General features: G+C 47.8%; 1 protein-coding gene across 1 annotated transcript in view; it reads right to left on the bottom strand.

Moving 5' to 3' along the window:
* Positions 1-18,444, bottom strand: part of CACNA1E (calcium voltage-gated channel subunit alpha1 E) — a 420,129-nt gene extending 401,685 nt beyond the window's left edge. Inside the window, exons 1-2 of the mRNA XM_073356587.2 lie at positions 18,336-18,444; positions 12,294-12,500 (exon numbers count right to left, since the gene is read on the bottom strand). The gene's annotated coding sequence lies outside the window, so the exon portion shown is untranslated. The remainder of the gene's footprint in view (positions 1-12,293; positions 12,501-18,335) is intronic.
* Between the last annotated feature and the right edge of the window lie 5,633 nt (positions 18,445-24,077).

The following is a 24,077-nucleotide window of genomic DNA, read 5'->3' as shown; positions in this document are numbered from 1 at the left end:
CTACAGCTTGCAGTTCTGACTAGTGCTCCAGCTGCAGGTAAGGGGACTGAAGCAACTCCAGCCTATCCCTCCTTTCAGGTATTCATAAATAGCTCAACGCTTCACCCCCCAGGGTGAAATTAGCCAGACCTGACCTCTGCCTGCAAGTGATATTTTTTCTGACTGAAAACAGGTCAGCTGTGTCTGAGCCTAGGGAGTCAGAGGGGGAATCAATGTCACTAGTGTGTAGTTATTAACACCTTGGCATCCAAAGTGGCTGGGGTAGCAGTTTAGCAGGGAGATGCCTTTATTAAGGATAAGTGCCAATGAATATCACAGTGAAAATGGGCTGGGATTGATCTGAATTATAAAACGGGCAGGTGAGAGGAGAAGGGAATCCCATTGTGCACACATGCAATACATTTTTAACAGCAGGGTTTTTAAATGTAACCAATATTAAGCCTGCGGGCTCTTTGTTACATAGTGTGGCCTCTAGAGAGGGAACGAAGTTTGTGTGGCTGCTACTGGTCTGTGCTAGCAGCTGTGCTCCTGTTTCTTAAGCAGTAGAGATGAATTCTTTTAGTCATAGCTGGCAGCTTTAGTCCCCATCGCTGACCCAGCCAGGGTCATTGTTACAAGTAATGGCCTGTACAGGGATTTGGAACTGATGTTGACCCCCCATGAGCAGGGGCATCTCCACATAAACAACGTTAGGCAGATAGATCAGCCTACTGTCCTACCTGGCAGCTGGGCCTGGCTCCAGAGAGGCACACACTGACAGAGGCTGGGATCCTTAGGGCTCCGTCTCAATCAGCAGGGTTTTCTAAGGTGTGCATTGAGGATTCAGCCACCAGAAAGTGCTGAGTGCCCTCAATTGGCACAAAACTGTTACTTTTTGGTAATACACAAAGATTCCCAGTGCCAGGTTCTGCAGATTTCTAGGGCCCAGTGCACACAACCAATGTAAGCGGTCAGAGGGAGAACCAAGCCTATTGGCTCGTTTAGAAAATGAGAATGCCATCCATAGTCTAACCACTAAGCAACAAGAAATTACCTGCTCTGCCCACAGAAGCAGAAGATACAAAGATTGCATATGCAGGATGCAACAAATATACAAGAATGTCCTGAACAAGGCCTGATTCTTTTCCAAGTGATCTGTTCCTGTCTTGCATTGTCTACGTATGTTCTTGGCACTGTTGGCAGCAGGGGTGTGGAATGGGGAAAGCTCTATAAATAACCTTGTGTAAGCCAACAAGGAATGTTCTGATGTGGGACTCCTGTCTCCCACCTCTTCTAAGAGAGCGATCCTTGTGTATTACATTATAGCAGATGGCTTTTTATCTGATGCGCCGCTTCAGATGTCCACTAGAGGGCTTTGTTGTACAAGAAAACAAAAGTCTATTATTGGAGCTGAAATTTCAATATGCTTTTGGCTACAGCACCAAGTATCTCATACACTTGCTGTGCATCTCTTTGCATTTAAGGTTTAGTAGGTAAGCAGCAGCTGAAGGGGCCCCCCGAAGCACAAACGCAGCATGGGGCTTAAGAGTGGATAGAAAAAACTAAAAAGCAACTAATTCACCCAAGGAGACAGCATAGAAGATCTAAGAAAAAGACTGAGAAACTCAGAGAGAAAAAAAAAAATCAATGGGCTATTCCCTGCAAACCAGCATCCACCTAATCCAGCATCCTGCCTCAGCTGGTAACCAACACCTTGTGCATGGGGACAGGACACCCACAATGTACTTGGCTAGTTATGAGGTACCAAAGAGGGAAAGTTTCCTCCTGACCCCAGCTGCTGAGATAAGTTTATGCCCTGAAGCATGTGGATTGTTAGTCTTTAGATTTTTATCTTCCCTGGTAACACTAGGTGCTATTCTTCATATAATAGTATTGTTTTTAAGAAGAATAGGTATTTGCCTCAACAACTGCCAATGGCAGCAAGTCCCACATTAACTACACACTGTGTGAAATCTGTTAATTTGAGGTACTGGAGCATCCCTTCCCCACTGGCCAGTCCAGTGCTTAGGCTTTGGAAAAGGATAAATAATGGTATACTATTGCCACTCCCTCATCTGCAGCATTTAAGCTAAGGGTTTCCTGCTATCGCAGTGCTTCAGTGGTATTACCATAAATGGTTTGTTTTTGAAGCATCTGCAAGGTAATTTCAGGGTGACCTACGCCCCAGTGGCCTCAGGAAATCTAGCCAGACTTCCAGCCCCTCTGTGTGCAGCTGCCACACCAGCTGGAGTGGCTCAGAGGACATTCTCAGGCACACGATGAGTCTGCAGCGACAAGCGGCCTTCCCGGTTCTTCCCAGAAGGGGTCAGTATGGTAATGAGTTCAGGGATGAAAACCATTCAGAGTGGCGATAGGTTCCATTCCCAACAGTCACCTTCGACCAAAAGCTACCGTCCAGGGCAATTTAACTGCACAGTCAGCTTGCTCTACTCTCGGGTGCTGGTATTGCTACTTTGATAGCTGAATGGATGTCACCAAGATGCATGGGCACAGCCCAAACAAAACAGGTTGTTACTGCTGGTTCTGTAAAGGTCATGGTGTTTCGGTGCTGCTGATCAAGGGTGGGACCGTTTTCCTTGATATGCAAGGCCTGGAAATTAAAAGAAGCTGTGTTGTTGGTTACCACATCACGCAGAGAGAGAAAACTTTCCTAGCAGCTGGATTTCCCTGCGAGACGCGCTCAGTGTCAACTTTCCAGAAGGAATCTTGCGTAAAACCTGGCTCTCAAGCACAGAACTGGCCCAGGGAAGGATGCAAATGCATCGTGGCTAAGAAGCTCATGCACAACACTCTCCAAGGCTAAAAAAGAAGCATACAAGCTTACCTCCTGCAATCTTATCTGGCCTCCATCTCCGTAGTATCTGAGCATCATGTATTTAGTCTCTCACCACCTTTGGGAGGTGCTAGTATCCTCATTTTACAGATAAGGATTGAGGCACAGACAACTAAGTGACCTGCCCACAGTCACACAGAGAAGCTGTGGTGGAACCAGGAATTGCACCAAGAGCTTCTGAGTCCCAGTGTAGTGCCCTAACCAATACAAAAGCATGTTCTCCCAGTGATATAAGTCATCTGTGCGTCTCCCTCCCCAGGCTCCACAGCATTTTCTTGAGTGACAGCTGCTACCAAGTGGGCTTTTTGAGTCTCTATTCACTGATTTTCTAGGGAGACTAACTGACTGGACCCTTTACACTGCTTTTCATTTACATTCTCTTCAGCGTTTAAAAAGAGATCCAAATCATTCTGAGAGGAGTTTTGGTGGTAAAGTCCTCAGGTCCAGGTTAACCGTCATACATGAAGCCAATGGGGATGCACCTGCTTGTGCCAGCGGCCTCTGTTATTTATATTACAGCAGCACCTAGGCAAATTTAAGTGCATTTGTTTGGGTAACTATCGACTCCCGGGTGGAATGAGCGACTGCTGGAAGCAGAACCTTTAAACCAACCCCCTCCCCCCACACTGCAGTGTTCTCACTATGATGGATCTTTAACCACTCCTGATTTTGGTTTTGTAAGACCCAAAGCACAACCCATCTCCAGTTGGTCCATCCAGGCTGTTATCTTAGGATACCAGCCCTTTACAGACAGGTATCAGCATGCAGCCAGCAGAGGGGACAGGAGCGAGGACAGAGGGGGTCAGATTATGATATAGCAAGAAATGACGACAGGCTGTAGAGCCAGCGAGCTGCAGGAGGAAGTGGTAGCTTCCCTTTCAAAGTCATGCTGCTGTACTTCCCCCTGCAGCTGAACTCCACTGGGCAACCCTGAAGCTGAAGTTAGGCTAAGGAGCCAAACTAGGAGCTGGTGTAAGTATCCCAATTCAGTTCCTTAAGAATGAGGGGGAGAGAGAAGAGGGCCCAGGGGGGCAGCCACAGCCTACTGACTGGCAGTTCTGCTTTCTCTTTCTTGCATTCATTGCAGGTGCCCCCTGACGCTGGGTGAACTGGTGCAGGATATGTGCTCAGCTCAATACCCTCAGAGGATAAGATCTGTCTGTACTTTGCAATCAAGTCAGGTGTCCTCTGGCAGGGACCCCAGATGGAATACCTTGTGGCAAAAGGGGATTCTCCTTCAGACCTTTATTGAGGATTCTCCACCCTTCCACCAAGAAAAGCAGATTCTGCCCCGTCCCCCTCCGCTAGAGCCCCAGCATGCAGACATTCAGACACTCTGGGGAAGGTTTGAGCATAAATTCAGAGCCATCAAAATTCCCCGGCTTTCTAACCTCCCAGGAAGAAAGTCCAGGGGAAATGAAAGCGATCCTCCAACTCGAGCCAAGCATGGGGGATTTCTCAGCTGGCAGCCCTGGTGACCAACTCTGAGGTTAGTGCTGGTGGGAAAGCACCAGCCTAGCTCAGTACCCACATCCTGGTCCTGTATGCTTCTACACTCACTATCTGGATTTGGAGAAGCCATGGTCAGTTCCCAGGTAGTGTCCTCAGCAGCTGCTGCTATCAGTCCTGCCACTTTCTTGACTCCCTGTCTTGTAAGCAGCCTTGGGAACCAGGACATGAGGATCTGACCACAAATGCAGGCAAAGGAAACACAGGCACCGAACAAACAGGAGACACTTCTCTGCTCTGTCAGGGAATTGCTGCTAATACCTCATGGGCCACTAACAAAAACAGGCCAGCCACTAGTAGGGCTCATGCCCACTCCTCCCATCCTCCCCATTTGCCTCTCACCTTCCTGAACTTAGCACCTTTGTTACCATCTTTCAGATGGAACGTAAACCCAAGGTTGTGACTGTGGTATGATTTATGACCCAGGAAGGCTCTTCTGGCGACCCACCCTACTAGCAAAGATAAGAAGCCTGCAAAAAAACTATTAAGTTCTGCCAAGAAGTACTGGCAGATGCAGCTTGTTAATTGCACCGGGATAGGAGAGAGGTAAGGCATGATTCACTGTGCCAGGGAAGTAGGAGCAGAAACAAGGTGATCTTGCAGGATACCCTATGTAAGCTTGGGAAAACTCAGGCTGAAGTTAATATTCTGTTGTTATCTGACTCACCAATCATATCAGCCCCAAGAAAGGGAGCATTTGAACCAACTCATGCACGTTTTATTTAGTCATGTTCACATCTGCCTGATAGGTTTCCCCCTTCCAGTACCACCACCTTACCCCTTTAATTGTCAGCACCTTTCCAGGACCGCTGTGTGGCTTCCTCCTCTGCTTGGCTAGATGAGATATAGGGTCTGTTTTAGGAGAGATCCTGCAGGGGGCAGCAGCATGTGCCTTAAAAATTACTTGGTTTGAATGCCGGAAAGATGCAATCTCAAATCCAGAACATCAATGCCAGTAGGGAGCTGTGGAGGAATATGCACTGTGCAATCCCAGAAACAGAACCTGGTAGATGACAGGAGGACCAAACCAAATGGCAGCAGCATTCATCAACACAACTAGATCTATCACCTAAGTTCATGCCTCCTAAAGCTCAACTCTCCTAGCCCCCTCCTGGGAAAGTGCCCAAGGATTGGAGAAGTCATCCACAGATCCAACAGCTTCTAATGAGAAGCTGGGGTGAGAGAGAGGCCACCAAAGCTTGACATGGGGCAGGGTTGTGAAGAGTCATTCAGGTCACCCCTGAAGGCATGGGACATCTTATTATTGCTGGCTTGACAGCCCTGGAGATCTCAGTCCTCTCTTTAGCCACAGGACAGATAAAACATGGGCAGCAGCTCTGCAAGCATCTCTATCATCACTCAAACCAAACCTACAGGAACCACCTTTAAGCCTTAGAAGATCTTTCACGCCTCAAGACCATGGAGAATTGATCTCCCTGCTGAGAAGCCAGGGCTCCAGCTGGTGCTACTGGTTGCTGGTCAGTGAAGGGGCCACCTGGCTTTCTGAACTGGATCAAGACTCTCAACTCTCAACAACAAGACTCCCACAGGCCATAAAACAACCCATATGCATTGATGACTTTTGCCCACTACTGACCTGGGCTGCTGCTGCTGAACTTTTCTATAGTCCATTACCAATCCCATCAAGACACCTGCAGCTATTACTAATGTCAGGCATCCCTAATGTAAAAGAGGACAGCTGAGATGCTGAAACTTGGATCTTCTGGGCTCTGCTCCCCTCACCCCCGCTACAGCCAGAATAGGCACCAAAAGACTTGCGGCAGAGGACAGCCACACAAAGGGGTTGTTGTATACGTATGAGCATGAGGCTGGTTATAAATGCATGAGACATGTGAAAGATACACGTGACATCATGGCTGTGTGTTCATCTGTCAACTACTATCTAAGGACTCCTGAGAATTCAGCTCCCACTGTCAGGCCATCAACCTTTGGCTCAGCAGTTCTGCATCAGGTGCAGAGACAGCGGCCAATTTGCCCATTCCTGGGCACCTAGGAGCCTGCATTTTATCCTGCGGCCACAGGGGGATGCGTCGAGCACCATCTGGATTCCTGCTTTGTGCTTCTCTTTGCACCCTCTCCCCATCCCCCCTAGTCACACTCTGATGCTGCTAGCAGAAGCTGTCACCCACTCGCCGCCTCCTCACCCCCACCCACCTCGCAGCTGTGTGCAGCAGATTAAAGGGGGCTGGCTCAAGGTTTAATCAGAGTTCATTCCAGGTGGGGACAAGATTTCAGCTCAGGTTCTCCTACCAGGAAATAAACCCACTGCCCTTTCCAAGTGGGGTCAAGAATCCAGTTCTGGCTCCCCGCCTGCTGCTTCCTGGTGTGATTCAGATGCTGTGCAAACACTTGCATCTGAGACAGCCACTGGGAAACCTGCAGATGGGCTCCTTGTCCCTCTCTGGGAAGGGCCTGGAACACGTCCATTTGTGGGCCAGGAGAAAAGAGGGATGGGGAAGATTAGCAAAAGGTTCAAATCTGCCCCCCTGGACCCCAGCTCAAGTGCAGATTCCATAGAAGGATCACAGCATGCACTGGACAGGACCGTCCTGCCGTTGGCAATGCAGTGCTGCCACGAGTCAGGTGTTCCAAAATCAGGAGACGGGGCCTGGCAAAATCATGGGACTGACTTAAAAATCATGAGGTTTGTGGGTTTGTTTTTAAAATGTATTTTGGGTCTTTTCCATCAGTCTTCTGGTGCTGAAGCCTTTAAAGGTGTCCCCTTTTTCAAGCTTTTCTGTGCAACCATGAGTGGTAGAAACTGCCGCCTTTTTAAATAGCTGCAACTCTGACATAATCAGATATTAGCCATTGATTGCAAAGTGCTTTACTCCGGTGAGTAAGGCATCTTATCACCACCCCACAGAGGCACCGACATGGCAGAGCTGTAAACAGAGCCCAGATCTCCTGCGTCCCAGCCCCATGCTCAGTCCCCGAGAGCACAGCTGCCCCATTTAGCCGGAGTACTTTAACACTCACATCTCTCTCCCTAGAGAAGGAGTTGGAGAGATCACATGGCCTGGCATCCCCATGCCTATCAATGGGTGTCTTTTTCACCTCATTATCTATGGGGACTATTTATTTTTACAACCCTTCCCTCCCAGTGTCTGCCATTGAGCCAGCTGCTCCCTCCCCTGGCACATCCTGGACAGCACCTTCAGTCTTGCTGTGACCTCTGACCTACGTGGCAATACCTTCTGGTATTCTCTCTGCACTACTCTGTCTTCTCTCTGCACTACTCTGTCTTCTTCTTGATTATTCAAATCAAGACCAGACAGACAGTCACTGCCTGGCCGTCAAACGGGGACAATACATCACAGCCTCTCAGCCAGTGCAAATTAGTGCGGGGACATGGATGAGCTGAGCGCATTGTGCTCAGAGGGGTGAATCCATGCAGCAATGGAGACCAGGGGGAGAGGCTCAGATGATGTCTTCGCTACCAAAAAAGGTGGATTTGCATAGCGAGGTAACTAATGCGCATGAGCTACCTCACCGCAAAATCTTATCAGAGATGACGTGTGGGCAGATTTTACCCCCATGTAGCTAGGAGAGCTCAAAATCCACTTTCTCGTCCCCAGCTCGCCCCAGCTCGCAAGTGGATTTGATGTGAGATTACACCACAGACTGGGCAGGACTGGCCTGAATTGTTACCATAGCGCCAACCACAAGTGATCCACAATGAGGGCCGGAAAATCATGAAATTGGCTGCAGTATGAACTCCACCCTAACTACAGTGCAGTAAAAGCTACAGATGCCTGGTCTCCACATGGCTTTGACAGTAAGGTAGCTAATGGGTGTTAGTTATCCGACTGTAAACTCCACCTTTTTTTTGGCCTTGAAGCCATAGCCCGAGAAGGAATCCTTTCACCAGTGTGTTGGCGGGTGGGTAGATCCCACTGCACTCTAAGGCTTCCTAGCGTTGTCCTATGGAAGCCAAGGGGTAAAATGCTAGAGTGGCTCTTGAATCTTCTCAGGCAGCAGTATCTAATGAAGAAAGAGCTGCAGGGGAAGAGCAGTGTCAGCAGTCAGGCTGGGGAGGCTGTATCCTAGAAATGGGGATCAAACCCATCCTGGGGGAAGTGAACAGAGAGGGTTGGTGCCTCGGCTATCCAGCTTCTCAGAGGAGCCATTACCACAATGAAAGGTCTTTGAGTGGGGAGAGATGCTGCTTCCACATCTCCATTTCCAGCATGTGTAATATCCAAGGGGCAAAGGAAACACAGATTAAAATGCGGGAAGGATCCCAAGGACGTGGACACAAAATCTCTGTGTCCCCACATACTGCTTTCTGTACAGAGTGATGGAGGAGATTCTGTGACTCTCTAGTGGAGTTTTTAACCAAGTCTCTTTGGATGCGATTTCTGCCCCTTTGATGTTTGTTTTCCATGAATATACAAGTGGAGCAGCAAGACTACCCACTGACTGCAGAAATTAAGTAAATGGCACGAGATATTTGCAGCTATTTATAATCACACATTCACAGAAATGATCTGATTCCCAGATATATGCCCCTCCCTTAAGGAAGAGGAACACAACCCTGTGGCCCACAAGTCCAATCAAAACAAAACACATTTTAAAAAAAACAAAAAACCAGCACACATTCAATTTGAGCTACAGCCCAAGGATTAGTCTCAAAAAATATGCCAATTAATGTCATTAATTCAAAAGTCATAATTCACACCCACAAAGAACTGTGATGTGCAAAGACCACCCAGGTCAGCAACAGCAGCAGCAGCTAATGGAAATAAGCTTTCAAGAAGAGTTAGATAACTATGCTACCAGCACTCCCAGCTACCTTCGAGACACCACTGACTTCCTGAGGAAACTACAATCCATCAGTGATCTTCCAGGAAACACCATCCTGGCCACTATGGATGTAGAAGCCCTTTACACCAACATTCCACACAAAGATGGACTACAAGCCGTCAGGAACAGTATCCCCGATAATGTCACGGCAAACCTGGTGGCTGAAGTTTGTGACTTTGTCCTCACCCATAACTATTTCACATTTGGGGACAACGTATACCTTCAAATGAGCGGCACTGCTATGGGTACCCGCATGGCCCCACAGTATGCCAACATTTTTATGGCCGACTTAGAACAACGCTTCCTCAGCTCTCGTCCCCTAACGCCCCTACTCTACTTGCACTATATTGATGACATCTTCATCATCTGGACCCATGGAAAAGAAGCCTTGAGGAATTCCACCATGATTTCAACAATTTCCATCCCACCATCAACCTCAGCCTGGTCCAGTCCACACAAGAGATCCACTTCCTGGACACTACGGTGCTAATAAGCGATGGTCACATAAACACCACCCTATACCAGAAACCTACTGACCGCTATTCCTACCTACATGCCTCCAGCTTTCACCCAGATCACACCACACGATCCGTTGTCTACAGCCAAGCTCTATGATACAACCGCATTTGCTCCAACCCCTCAGACAGAGACAAACACCTACAAGATCTCTATTAAGCATTCTTACAACTACAATACCCACCTGCTGAAGTGAAGAAACAGATTGACAGAGCAGGAAGAGTACCCAGAAGTCACCTACTACAGGACAGGCCCAACAAAGAAAATAACAGAACGCCACTAGCCATCACCTTCAGCCCCCAACTAAAACCTCTCCAACGCATCATCAGGGATCTACAACCTATCCTGAAGGACGACCCATCACTCTCACAGATCTTGGGAGACAGGCCAGTCCTTGCTTACAGACAGCCCCCCAACCTGAAGCAAATACTCACCAGCAACCACATACCACACAACAGAACCACTAACCTGGGAACCAATCCTTGCAACAAAGCCCGTTGCCAACTGTGTCCACATATCTATTCAGTGAACACCATCATAGGCCCTAATCACATCAGCCACACTACCAGGGGCTCGTTCACCTGCACATCTACCAATGTGATATATGCCATCATGTGCCAGCAAAGCCCCTCTACCGTGTACTTTGGCCAAACCGGACAGTCTCTACGCAAAAGAATAAATGGACACAAATCAGATGTCAAGAATTATAACATTCATAAACCAGTTGGAGAACACTTCAATCTCTCCGGTCACTCAATTACAGACCTAAAAGTCACAATATTACAACAAAAAGACTTCAAAAACAGACTCCAACAAGAGACTGCTGAATTGGAATTAATTTGCAAAGTGGATACAATTAACTTAGGCTTGAATAGAGACTGGGAGTGGATGGGTCATTACACAAAGTAAAACTATTTCCCCCTGTTTATTACCACCACCACCATCTCCCCCCCCCCCCGCCACTGTTCCTCAGACGTTCTTGTCAACTGCTGGAAATGGCCCACCTTGATTATCACTACAAAAGGTTTTCTTCCCCCCCTCCCCGCTCTCCTGCTGGTATTAGCTCATCTTAAGTGATCACTCTCCTTACAGTTTTCAGAGTAACAGCCATGTTAGTCTGTATTCGCAAAAAAAAAGGAGTACTTGTGGCACCTTAGAGACTAACCAATTTATTTGAGCATAAGCTTTCGTGAGCTACAGCTCACTTCATCGGATGCATACTGTGGAAACACAACACTCCTTACAGTGTTTATGATAACACCCATTGTTTCATGTTCTCTGTGTATATAAATCTCCCCACTGTATTTTCCACTGAATGCATCCAATGAAGTGAGCTGTAGCTCACAAAAGCTTATGCTCAAATAAATTTGTTAGTCTCTAAGGGGCCACAAGTACTCCTTTTCTTTTTAGATAACTGTGTAAGCAGAGTCAGGATGAGCTCTACCCTGACATCTGGTGGCAAGTCATGGTGGGTTGTGGAAAAGAACTTCAGGGGCTGATCTCATTTGCATAGGCACACCCACCCTGCCTAGATGGTCACTTTGGCTGCTGTAGGATCCCCAGTTTCTCTGTTATTGGGGCAGGAATAAACTTATTATCCTGATTATGTGAATCAAGGACAGTGGAACTGTACTTGGCCTCTTGTTACAATGGGATGACTCACCATCAACTAAGCAGCACTTGCTAGGCAAGGGTCATGGGTTCCAAAACCTAAAGAATAGAGAGAGAGGCTGGGAACAGGTATTAATACTTGGTGGTATGGGCCTCCTGGTGAGGGTCTTACATGCTGATTGCACTTTCTCCACTTTGGAATATCAGAGATAATTTTGATTCCGTTAGGAGTCTAGTTACAGGCTGCTGAGCTGAATTCACTTTGGACCAATGATGCACCAGCACTGATGCTCCCCTGCTACGAGCTGAAATCACAAAAGAGCTAAACTTACTAAGAGCTGAAATCACTGAGTGTTGTGTTAAGTAGTGGGGGAGCCTGAAGATATATTGCGGAGCAGTTTGCGGGACAGCTGGCAGAGCAGAGCGATTCGTGGGATGGCTAGCGGAGTAGAGTCCCATGGAGAGGTGGGGCAATCAGCTTTGGACCACGTAAGGTGCCCCTTAACCCCCCCCCCCCATCTCCACGCAGATTGGGAGGTAAAACTCTGCAGATAAACTTTTGAACTCTGGGGCTGCCCTGACCAGGGACAGAGACTTTTGGGTTGCTGGACTCAAGAACCAAAGGGAAAGGATACGCCCTGATTTGCTTGGGGTGGGGTTTTTGCTCAGGGGTTGTGTTATGAATCCTGTTGGTGGTGTTTCCCCAACATATTGATTGATTGATTCTCTCTTATTAAAAGGCTTTTGCTACACTCAGACTCTGTGCTTGCGAGAGGGGAAGTATTGCCTCTTGGAGGCGCCCAGCGGCGGTGGTATATATTTGTCCCAGGTCACTGGGTGGGGGCTCAAGCCGGTTTTGCATTGTGTTATTGGAATGGAACCCCTAGATACTGAACCTGGCCCTTGTTGCTGCCAACTCTGACGGGCAGAAGGGTTACAACAGTATGAAGGAAGTATAAATGCTTATCAAAGGGAGATGGCCCCGCAGTGGTATTACCTCTGTCTGTGGGCCTGTCTCCTCACCAGAGCTAAGCAGAGCCAGGCTAAGCTTCGCTGGTAGATGGATTGGGCAGGGGCCACTTGAGAAAACCCAGGCTGCTGCAGGAAGCTGTGTTGGTGATTCAATAGGTGGTACTCTTCCTTCTGTGTCAGAACAGATCCATGGTGGAAGAGTACACTGTGCTGCAAACCGCAGTCCTGGCTCCTGCAGCGAGAACAAGGAAAAGGGTTAAGATACCATGAAAGGTCCTGCAGCAGTTTTCTCAGCTGTACAGGTGTTAGGCTTTCCCTCCCCATACACACACTACCCCATCTTCTAACAAAATGCCAGCATGGGTAATTTACAGCTCTCTGGATTCCCCCTGCAGTTTCAATGGGATGCAATATCCCTTTTTCACTTCCTGTCCTAAACTGTTGAATAGTTGCTGCCTTCCATCCCCGAGGTGGCTGCATTTCACAGACTGTTGAATCCCTTGGGACATGATTTGGGGTGAAAGTGCTATCTCAATATAAGGCTTCTTAGGAGGGATACCTCATCCCTCATTGTGTATGATCTTCAGCACTGGATCAGTGTGTGTGGGCAAGCCAAGCCAGCCAGAGGTCTGGTGACAAGAGGAACAACTGCTATAGGAGATACAAATGGAGATAAACAATGAGTCAATAGCCTGGAGGTTTCTGGAGCACTGACCTCAGAGACTGGGACCTCACCCCTAGCAGCCTGGACAGTTATCCCAAAACCAAAATGTCACACTGCAAGAGAAACAAATCTCAGTGCCCCTTTCAAATGACTGGGGTTTGAAAAAGGAGGAAGGGAGCAGTTCACAAAAAGGAGATACTGACAGAGTCTAAGCTGAAAGGTACGCAAAGCGAGGGATGGGGAAGAAAGCCAGAGAGAAGGGATACAGAAAACAGATCCAGACTGAGACAGACAGGGAAGACTGTCTGAACTTTACCCTGTAGGCTCATATCAGCCCAAGCAGCTAGTGGCTGGGAATAAAGCCATATGACAGCTGCGTCCTGTCCTGTGTAAAATGAACTAGTCTCACTCCGGTTCCTAATGGACAGGTGTCCATACTCCACGTGGCACTAATTGGCCCCCTAGTTGACATTCTCAGCAGAAGTGGCTATGCAATCAATGGGACACAGAGAGGGAACCAGTCCCTAGAACAGGTCCCTCCACTTGGAACAGGAAGGAGACAGGTTGTGGGGGAAGCTGCTGCTGCTGCCCATGCTGTCCCTTGCTCTATGGATAAGGAACTGCAGGGCTTTCAATTCGGCCCCTTTCATCAGCAGCGATTTCACCAACGTGAGCATGACACTTACAAATTGTCCTATAGGTGATGTCACTGTGAATAAATCACACTGCAGACATCACTGTGCCTTGGCTCAGCATGGCCTGGCCACTCAGTTCCACTTGGGACCAGTCACAGTCTCCACCGGCCACATGAAAACAGGCCGCTCAGGGGCCTCCCTGCACCCATGTCCATATTTAAAGAGCCAGCGGCTCAAGCAGCCTTGGCTGCAGGGCCTGTTACCGAGTGGACAGCCAGCTGGGGCTAGACTTTGGCTCTGCATGAGGCCAGTTTGAGGTTTGACTTTCAGTCACAAGGAAAAATAAATTCCCCACTCCTACTCCTCCTCTTGCTGCTGCTAGACCCTTCCTTCCTTCCCTCGCTCCCTCCCTTCCTGCAGAAATTGCTCTGCGGGGCCTTCCTGCGGACGCAGCTCCTCCCAGCTTCTCTGCGGCCAAGGGCATCCACGGTCAAATATTCCCTTTCTGAACAAACAGCATGATTGGGTGGAGGAGGTGGGACAGGAGAACAGAGAGCAGCTCTTCAGAGCAGTGCAAGCCAGAACTCAGCCTCAGGGGTGCAGAGCAGCCGGGGAATAGCTCTTCTCATTAGTGTCTTGCTGAGCCAGGGGGCCAGCAGCCACCTCCTCCGAGGCACCAGATGTACCCTAGGAAGCTTAGCTCGCTAGCACAGCCCTTTCCGCCCGGGGATGGGCCGCTGGCATAGTATGAGGGAGATTAGCCTGCTGTGGCTTTAATTGCTTTCTCTCTGCATTCTGTGCTCTTCTCACTGCAGTAAGTGGGGATCACTGAGAGACAGACAGTTCTGGCAGGGGGCAAGAGATGGAGCTCAGGAATGAGGGGAGAGACAGAGCTGACTGTGGGGAAGGGGGAGTCTAGAAATGAGACAGAGGGGGAGGAAGGGTTCTGGAAGGACTAAACAAAGAAAGTAGTAGTATATGGGAGAGGGCAACAGCAGTAATGGGACCAAGAGGAGAGAGCCCTGGAAGAAGAGAATTTCAAGGAGCATGAGAATAAGCGTGTCACCAGAAAGACAGCAAGGAATCAGCATGGGTTACCAAAACCTCACCCATATTCACTGCCAACTCAGCCACCTTGGGCTGAGAGTCTCCTATCCCAGGATCAGGGCACCAGCTGCAGCCACTCTTTTGAGCTGTCTTAGCTCCTCCCCCCCCCCCCCCCCCCCCGCATTGTGCCTAGCAGGGAAACAGTCACTTGTTTATGTTTTGCTTCGCAGCCGCTTGCTCCTGGCCTGCGATAGAATTTCACCCTGGGAGGGTGCCATTGGAATCTCCCCTGAATTGAAAATAGCAGCACCGTTACCATGGAAACAAAACAGCTACTCCTTCCCCAGGCCTGGTCTCTCCCTCCCTCCTGCCAGCGCAGCAGGCTGCTTTCTTCTCCAGCTGTCACACAAGTTAGTCTCTAAGGTGCCACAAGTACTCCTTTTCTTTTTGCAAGTTACCCTGGTAACACATGGCAGGCAAGGGCTGCTCATAAACCCAACCAGTGACTCCTCTGGCTGCAGGTCCGGCTGCACTCCCACGTTCTGGATATGACAGCCCAAGGTTGATGTCAGCATGCTGCTCAGAGCCGCAAGGAGAGCCCAGGCTAGGGAAGGGCACGGCGCTGCATGGGCATATGCAGGAAATCCTCTGTTCAGCCTTGGCCCTGAGCTCTCAAAAGTGGAAGGGAGTTAACACCGTGATAATATTTCCACCGGCTCCACCTAATCCTCCCTTTCTGCCTGGCGTGGGAACAAGGCAAGGAGAGTCCTGTCCAGGGTGCCGCTAGCAATACAAAATGTGCACACAAGCTAGCAAATCTCTGTCGGCCTGCCCCCTCCAGCAGCGACCCCACACACTCCCAGGGCCAGCATAGTCATGGCACTAACCCAACGAGAGCAGCGAGAGACTTAGAGGTGTGGTCTGTGCCCAGACACGAGATTCTGAAACTCACAAGCTCTACTCCTTACTGACACTACTTCCCGCTGTGGCCTTGGCCAAGTCACCTAACCCAGCCCCATCTGCGTCTCCATCCGTAGACTAGGGATAATGGGCCAAATTCCCTTCCACTGTAATGGAGGTACAGCAGGGATCATCTTGGCCCAGTAACACCTCCCTCCCCATGGCAGATCACCCCCGTCTGCCCCTAGCACTTTCACACTTTATCCCATGCTGTTCCAGCAAGAGAGAAGAGCACCCAAACTCCACGTAGCCACCCCCTTATCCTCATTCAAATCCTTCTTCCAAACTCATCTCTTCCATACAATGCATTCCAGAAACTGCAATTGGCTAATAGCCAGGCAGGGGTGAATTGTGACAGTTGCTCCTAATTGTGACAGTTGCTAGCACCCTATTAGTCCTTTGTAATATTGTCTCCCTCGTACCCTTTTCCCGCTCCCAATCCAGCCTGCTTGTTTGTTGCATCCACCTATAATGTCTTGTCTTTTAGATTATAAAAATCTTTGGGATAGGGAGAGACGATCATCTAGTACAATGGGGCCCTGCTCTGGCTGGCCTCTGGGCACTACTGCAATCTCAATGTAAAATCACCACATTTTGCTCTTACATAACACCTTCCAGCAGAACATCGCGCAGTGCTTTGCAAAGGGGAATCATTGTTATTGTCATTTGGTAGATAAATGGGGACAGAAGAAAACAAAGTGACGATCCCAAGGTCACAGTGAGTTGGGGTGAAACTTACAACTACTGACTTCTGGTCAGTCCCTTGCTCCAGCTACTAGACTTTGTGCCTCTAACTAGCACAGTGTTAAGTCCAAAGACCAAAAATAAGTGCTCCTGACAACCATAACAACTACCGCCCTCAGCAAACAAAGTATGCATCAAGAACTAGGATCTGTGCACCTGGGTCCAGAGCCTCAAAGGTATTTAGGCACCTAATTCCCATTGAAATCAATGGGAGTTAAGCACATCAGTACCACTGAGGCCCAGGATCCCTGTCTACACTAATGTGTGCTGTGATTATTGGAGCTACACAATTATCCTAAGATCAATTTTAAAAGGAAGTGAAAGTTCATATGTTACAATAATCTTGAAAAACAAGTCCAGCTGTTTATAATGATGAAGTTTGTAATAGGTGCAAAAACCAATCAGACAGAGAAATCGTATTAGTCTGAACAAAGTGGCCTAGTGATATAAATCAAGGACTGTGGTGAAATTATAGTTGGTAAACAAGAAAATGTGGGAAGCAAGTTAACTATGCTAAGTTTGGCCTTACAAAAATGGGTTTAATTGATGGACAATATAATGAAGATAAAATATCCCACCCACTTTTACTCCTTTTGGGGGCTTTTGAAAAAAGAAAAAAAAAAAGACTAAGAAAAAAAAATCTTCCCCCCAGCTCTGCAACTCATCTAAAGGACTTTCTTCCTAAGAGGAACTTTGTTTTCACCTACGAGTGCTGAAAGTCATCACATTATCGTGACATCCAGTCTTCAGCCCACCAGTGGGGACGACTAATTACCAGCACCACAAAGGCAGGTAAGATTTTATTCCCTTCCCGTGCTGTGTTATTTCCTGACCCACTGTTTCTTTCCTCTTATCCTCTCACTCTCTTCGCTTTCCATCAAATCCTGATGTCGTTTATTCTGCATTCATCCAAACCTGCCCTGTCTAAGGAGAATGGATCCAACCAGATGACAGCCCTGACCAGATCGTAACTAACCAGGGTCCAAGCAGCAAGTCCTGTGGTTGACTTCCAAGCCAAAGCATCCTCTCATAACTAACTAGCGGTACAGTATGCCAAAAACATCAACAAAAGCCACATTTCATCTATCTTATCTCTCTTCCACCTTGTGTCTGTCTGTTAAGAATAGGATAAGTGAAAGCTCTCCACACAGCAGGACTGAGAGTAAAATTAACTTTTTCCTTTTCATCAAAAAAGGTTGTTCCGAAAATAAGAGACCTGATATCAAAGTCTCCTTTTGGAGTCAAACTAAGCTCTGACTGTGCAAAACAATCATTCAATCACAGTTTCAATAGAAACGCTTCTTTTTATATCTTGTTATTTCTTGTGTTTAATCAATAATCTTTCAATTTGAATTCATACTTGTGTTTACCAAGTAATGGAGTAAAGCAAGGGCTTGTTCAAAAATAACCCCCAACCCATCTGTCAAGACGGATTCCCCACTCTGGCACTTTGAGTGCAGAAGGTGGGGGCCCGCAAGGATTCTAAAAATTAATACTGGCTACTCCAGGCTTGTATTAAACTCCCGAGGTTACAGCTTTTCTCTGACCTTGGATGGATAGATGCTGCCACCCCCCCCACCCCCCAAGTGCAAAAACCCCTGTTAGAACCAGGAAGGCACACTTGGGAATTCCTTCCTGTGGGATACCCTCAAGCCCTTTCACCCCTCCTCCAGGAAATAGCAGAGAAAGAAAACAAAGGAAATCAGCTGTTGCCACCAGCTAATTAAACAACATGTACACACTTCTTAGGGACACAAAAATCCGATTCTGTTCTTAAAAAAACAGTCAATTTTATAAAAAACAAAAAGAAAAAATACATCTGGAATTTAGGTTTTCTGCTAGGTTTAAAAAACACCCAATTACAGGGATTAAGTATCCAGGTAGCTTCTTGAGGTCCCGCTTAAAGGTTACAAGTGAAACAAAAGCACCTGGGATTAGCACAGAGGAGTCCACAAGCCATAAAGAAATGAGAGAGAAACCTAATCACATCTTCCTAGACATTTCCTGATCTACTTACATCTCTGGGGATTTAAATTAGTAGTTTTTAGGTATGATCTGATGATTTCCATACATGTCCCAAAGCTTTTTACAGCATAGTTCCAGCCCTGTCTTTGCTCTCTGGGAGAACACCACAGACAGATAAAGGGGAAAGTCCAACCCCCCCCCCCCCCCCGCCATTTTAAAAGGTTCTAGCCTTCCCATTGGTTTTTTTGGTCAGGTGCCCACTCCCTTCCTTTTACCAATGGACTTTTTTTAACTCTTTACAGATAAAGCAAGTAGAGAACAGCTACAAACAGGGATTTTATAGCTAACCAGCTGGCTAGGTGTCCATAAAAGGGAGCCCCATCCCCTTCATTTATCACACCATCTATCGCTGTTTAATGTTGGACAGAGAAAGTTAGTTTATAAACACCCTTAACTCTTTAACCTTTGAGATCAATAACCATACAACATGTCTCAGATCAGTGCTGCTTATATGAATACTAGCTGAGTATACAACTGTATACCACAGTTGTATACTCAGAAGTAAGCTGCACCATAAACAAACTAAGACCAGAGAAAAACTTCTTACTAGTGCGCTATGGCAAGGAGATACAGCCCCGACTCCTGACAGTTTCCCAGAACATCTGAACTGGGATCCCAGGGTTCCCAAACTCCAAAAACTTGAAGGGGACCCTTCCCTCACTCTGAACAAAGTGCCATATATACTGAAACATACCCTTAGATACCTTGCTGCTTTGGTATGTCTACACTTACATTTTATAGCACTCTAACTTGCTGGCTTAGGGGGGTGAAAAATCACCCCCCTGAGCACAGCAAGCCTGAGGGCTTTGAAGCACTAGCGTAGACAGGCTCTGAGCGCTGGCAGCCGCGCTCCCAGCACTCGGAGCTGATCCCCTCGTGGAGGTGGGTTACCAGGGGCGCTGGGGGAGCTCTCTCCCAGTGCTCATGCACGACCACTTGCACTTCAAAGAGCTGCTGTGGGAGCGTTCCCATGGCAGCGCTTTGAAGTTTCCAGTGTAGACCTACCCTAAGGGTAAAAGTAAAAGGATCATGGAAAAGTAAGTTAACCTGGGGAAAGGCTACACTGTCTATGCACCACCAAACCAAATACCCACCAAACAGCAGTAGAGGATTTGTAAATCAATATCAGCTAGGCTGGGGGATTAGGGCTGTTATACAAGGAGACATTTTCCATGCAGCAAAAATAAGACTTTAGCAGAGATCAGAGAATCACAGTGGTGATTTGAACCAAGTCAGAAGAAGAGAACTACATTCTAGTTACTAATACCACAATGGCATTTAGGCTCCTAACTTTTTTCAGTGGGATCTGGGCTTAAGAGCAAATGAGGCCTGAGCTCTGCACAAGTTGGGGTTTTCTTCCTTTTACAGTTGTGAGTGACTTGCTAGTCAAGTACTGGGTTACCAAACATCTCTGCCACTGCACCCACATCCTCACCCATATCATCTCCAGGGCTGGGTCCCCATTCAGCCTTTGTCAACAAACAGCAGAAACCCCTACTGTTCCAGTCATAGACAGACGGCTTTGCATTTGCTCAGACCATGGGAGGGATAGAAGAAATTGTGCGCTGGGAATATGTCCCCAAACTCCTGGCAGTTTAAAGGAAAACTCCCCAACTGGCTAGGGAGCATTTGAGAGAGAAAACTGTCAGATACTAAGAAACATTGGCAAAAGCGACCAAGTCACTTGGGAGCCTAATTCCCATTTTCAGACATGACTTAGTCACTTCAAAGGCCGGGTTTCCTGAAAGTCAATGGGACTTCAGCTCCTAAGCCACTTTGGCACTTTCAAAAATGGCACCTAATGTTCCTACTAGATCCCCAGGACAGCCATCTAAACCAGTGGTGGGAATTTTCTGAAAGAACCACCACCACTCACACTTGTGCTACATCTGGTTTGGTGATACAGCTCCGTGTCCACTCAGGATGAGGACAAGACCTAAACTGGGCTTTGAACTATCGTCGTCTGCAGACCACCACCACCCTGAAACTAGCAAGCTTAACACAGTCGGAAAGCACAGTAACTCGCGATCAGCAGGAGCCCAGTGGCAGAGAACTGGATGACACATACATTTAGAGAAAGGGCAGATACAGGGAGGGTTGGGGGTTGGCAGGGAGATAACAGGTTTAAAGGGCATACGAAAATTTGTTCCCAAATTTGGTGACTGAAGATTGATTGGGTTTTCCCCTCTAAGAAAGTCAGTCACTTTCTATCCTGTCTTTAGTGGCTGCTGAATGTGAAGCAAGTTTGCGAGAGGGGGGTGTGGAAGTCTGCATTCTCCCTGGCCTGCCTTGCTCTGTTGTCTGGAGCTTTTTATTTGTGTGGTAGGGAAGGAGCGGGAAACTGCAGCAAGCCCTCAAACCCAGGAGGAAGGAGGTGGTCAGGAGAGGAGGTGTCCTCTGAGCCTTTGCTTCTTATTTCTGGGAAGTTGAAGAGGGAACTGTCCCTGGCTGCAGGGAAACAAACTGCACATTCCAAACTCTGTTCAAGCGCAGGGGGGCTATTGGCTCAGTCTTCCCACTTTCTCTGCGCCTACTCTTTCCTGTCCTTATGTGCCTCTGATTGTTAATCCTTTCAGGCTGCTCTCCAGATTTCTGTGAGTGATACTCTGCCCTGTTCTCCCCATCTTACTCTGATTGGCTACACTTCCTCTCCTATTTCATCTGCCTCTACATCTCTTTCTTTTCTATTCTCTTCCCAGCTCTCTGTTCAGGGCCTTGTGCTTCCCCTTGCTCACTATTCACCTTATCTGCATCTCTGCCCTCCCTCTTCCTACACAACTGTTGTCTCACTCTTTGAGATTAACTCAGTCATTTTGTTGATGTGACTTTAATGTAAGCCTCACCAAAACAAAACAAAAAACAAAAAAACAGAGGACCAGGAAGAACTGCTGAACTTACAAGAGGAAAAGACCAGAATCCATTACAATCTTACTGACTGCACTCCCCACCACTCTGGTATTACATTAAGACAGCAGTTATGGACTTGAGGAAGAGATTACTGGGGAAGTTCTGACCTGTGTTATGCAGGAGGACAGACTAGACTAACAAAACAGTCTCTTCTGGCCTTAAAGTCTATGAATTATGGTGATAGAGACCCTAGAAAATACTGGGTAGAGCTATTAGAGATGGGCCCAATCTGCACATGTCAGAGCCTTGGGTCCCCTGGATCCTGGACACCCGGCTGTCCACAGATGTTCAGCTCTAGGGTTTGGGCTCAGCTTGTAGAGAGGAGTCATTTCCAACATTCAGATCCAGATCTCAGTGTGGATTAAGAACTACTTGGAGCAGTGGGGAAATGAATCTGGAACTCAGGTCCATCTTTAGCTATTTATAGAAGCATTTCTTCCTTCTGCTTTGCTCAGCTGCCTTGCTGAGTGGAATAGAATGCTTCATTGTCCTCCTCCCCATTGCTGCGTGCAAAGCTCTCTTGTGCATTGGACACGCCTGAACCTGTCCTGAGGCTTGGATTAATCCCCTACAACCTCAGAGAGGACAGCAAAGGTCAGACACAGTCGGCTGAGGGAAGGAGGAGGTGGAGGAAGTTTTTTTCCCCCAGGAAACCACACAGGTTCCTAACCAGAACCCTGAATGTGAACAACAGACGGCCATGCCTGTTTCTCTTAGACTGTTAATACTGCTGGCAAAAGCCCAAAGCCTGCACAGCCTCAACATGCTAATGAGTCCATAGGAAGGGGAGGAAACTTACAGTCCTTATGACACAGCTATAACCTTCCCCATGGGGAGACTCTAATCAGCTTCATTCAGTAGGGAGACAATTCTATTATTCTCTCCAGTGTTACAGGGCACCCTAATAAACAGCACAGAGGCAAATGACACTAGCGTCCCAGCTGGCTGTGCTGGGAGGCAGCCTTTGCTGCTGGCACTAACTGCCAAGGCTCCTGGAGAGATGTAGCACATCTCAGGGCTATTTCTGCAGCATAAAGGAGAGGGTTAAATGGTTTAGGGAGAGGGTTAATTGTCTCAAAAATAAAGATGTCAATGTAGAGACAAGGCTGAGTCAAGGAAATCTGGTGCCCTAGACTCATCGTGACTTGGGGTTCCTCTGTAGCTCCCCACACCACACCCATTCCCCTCCCCTAGACAGGAGCAGGTATCTTTTCCCCCACCCCACCCCACCCCGCAAAGAGGCAAGTGTGCACACCCAGGGGGCCCACCAGAACTCACTCCAGCAACGTGGGTTGGCCCACTGCTTGCCTCTCCAGCTGTCCATATAGCTCCTGCTGCAGTGGCATTGGCAGCCCCCATGCCCCATTAGCAGGCCTTAGAGAGAACACCCCATTGAGATATATGGGCAAATTTCCCCAGCCCAGCTACTGTTCCAGGCTGCCTGCAGACTCAGGCATCTGAAGCTACGCAAGTCATGTTTTCAGGCTTTTCTCCATCATGGCAGCTGGATTTTTGTTTTTAAATGAAAGCTGAGAGTCTGCCTTTATCATAACTCCAGGGGCTGGAGCCCTAGGCATGAGTCTAGAATACCCACCTCTTGATCAAGCCTTGGATAGAGGTAGAAATAGAAGATGTTCTAGCTATGCATTGGGCAGCATGGATGCACTCATTCTGCTCCACCCTCACACTGTTGAAAGACCTGCACCATCCTGCCACCTATTCTACACACCTGTAGCTGTAAAGATGGAGACAAAGCAGGGCAGAAGACCAGGAGCAGTAACTTTACAAGAGCAGGTACCCTGTGTATTTCCACTATAGAGGGAGGGACCCATCCAGTTTTCCATTCCAAAACCTTTATTTTCTGCAGTTTCTACCACAGCTGTAGAAAATATTCACTCCAGACTGGAACTTGGCACCTTGCAAAAAGAAAAGGGAGGCGCTGTTCTGGTTTCCCCAAGGGTGTTACATGTTTTTTTTAAACAAACACCTGCCTAAAACACAAGTCAAAACAGCTCCCTCCGTCTGGTCCAAATCAAAAAATAGTTTGGAAGTGAAGTGATCCATGTTGTGACCCAGATTGACAATAGCCAGGAAATTCCAAATTAAGGCCAAGCGTGTCTGCCCTGAACTCACCCCACGTATGTTGAGACTAAATATCTTGGAAGCCGTGAACTCGTTCTAAGTGGGAGGCCTGGAAAACTCCCCTTCCTCCCCCCGAGCTATCTATTCACTGTCCTTTCTTCCATGACTTCTTGGGCAAGGAATGCACTTTTTCGTCCTCCTCGTTCTCCCTGAAGTTTGCATTACTATTTGGGAAATACATTAGCACAGTTTCAGACTACAGCTCCAAGACTCGTCTACAGTTGTCCCTCTCCGAGAAGTAACAAAATCACACCCCACACCAAAAAAAAACCAAAACAAAAACAAAACAAAAAAACCACACACCACCACCACCGCAGACTTTGGATAGGAGAGGTCAGCAGAAACGTGAAGTAAGAGACCCAGAACTCAACTGGAGTTTTTTGGATTTGCTAACCAGAGAAGTGTGTCATTTCATTCTCTCTCTGCTCACCCAAAGCCAGTTTATCTACTTCTAGCTCCGCAGTGATGGTGGTCACATCTTCTTGCTGGTCTGGATCTGACCCCAACTTCTAGGGTTTACTGGCCCAGTTCAGTCTAGCACTAGTACTCCCAGGACTAGGTCCCTCACCCCCTTGAACAGCTGGGTCCCCTAAATGGCTGATGACACTTCCAAGGTAGAGTCTGCCGTCTCACCTGCTTACGGTCATGTCAAAAGTGAGGAACTCCCAGGTCAGGTGCCACTTCT

This window comes from Lepidochelys kempii, chromosome 8, assembly GCF_965140285.1.
Source record: "Lepidochelys kempii isolate rLepKem1 chromosome 8, rLepKem1.hap1, whole genome shotgun sequence".
Taxonomy (NCBI): Eukaryota; Metazoa; Chordata; order Testudines; family Cheloniidae; genus Lepidochelys; species Lepidochelys kempii.
The sequence above is the reverse complement of the archived record's forward strand: the minus strand, read 5'-3'. Positions and strand labels throughout refer to the sequence as shown.